A 720-nucleotide genomic window follows, 5' to 3' on the forward strand; every position below is an offset into this window, starting at 1 on the left:
ATGAAGCCGCGTGGCCATCCAAACAACCTCTTGGGGAATCGGGGGGAGTGGTGGACGCCATCAATGGGCACGGTGGCGCACGTAGCCATGTACGCACGTCACACAACTTCAAAGTCCGGTTGTGGCACAAGGAGGAAGAAGCTTAAACTACCAACCTCCCAAGTCTTGAAATATGGAGGCTACATGGCTGTTCATGACGCAAGCTCCATGAATTATGACGATCGGGGGCCATATGACGACTGTGCTAAGCTATCATTTTGATATAAAAAATCATCAATTTAGCACTTATTATGGTGATGGGGTCACATGGCGGCTCTTCTACAGTTGCTCTTAGCACTACTAGGGTAAATCTTATAGGTAGAGACTTAGCAATAGTGCGGCTCTCTAACACGAGTTACTACTAACTTACAACACCGCCGGGAGGAAAAGAACGCTACAGGTAAGCCTGTCAGTAGCGCGGGCAAGCCGAACCGCGCTGCTGCTAAGTGGTCCCCACAATAACCACCAGGCTACCTATAGTTGCAGCATGTTCCACTAAACCCCTACTATTGCTAAACCGATAGCCGTAGCATGTGTTACAGACCCACTACTGCAACTATTGTGAGAACGAAGGGAGGAGCGACCATCACCAACGGTCGAATATATCAGAGGGGGAGTGACCATCATATACACCACGTGAGATGAGAGTTTTCAAGGATGACTCGACAGACCAAAAGTCAA

The sequence above is a fragment of the Triticum dicoccoides genome, chromosome 2A, assembly GCF_002162155.2.
Source record: "Triticum dicoccoides isolate Atlit2015 ecotype Zavitan chromosome 2A, WEW_v2.0, whole genome shotgun sequence".
Lineage (NCBI taxonomy): Eukaryota > Viridiplantae > Streptophyta > Magnoliopsida > Poales > Poaceae > Triticum > Triticum dicoccoides.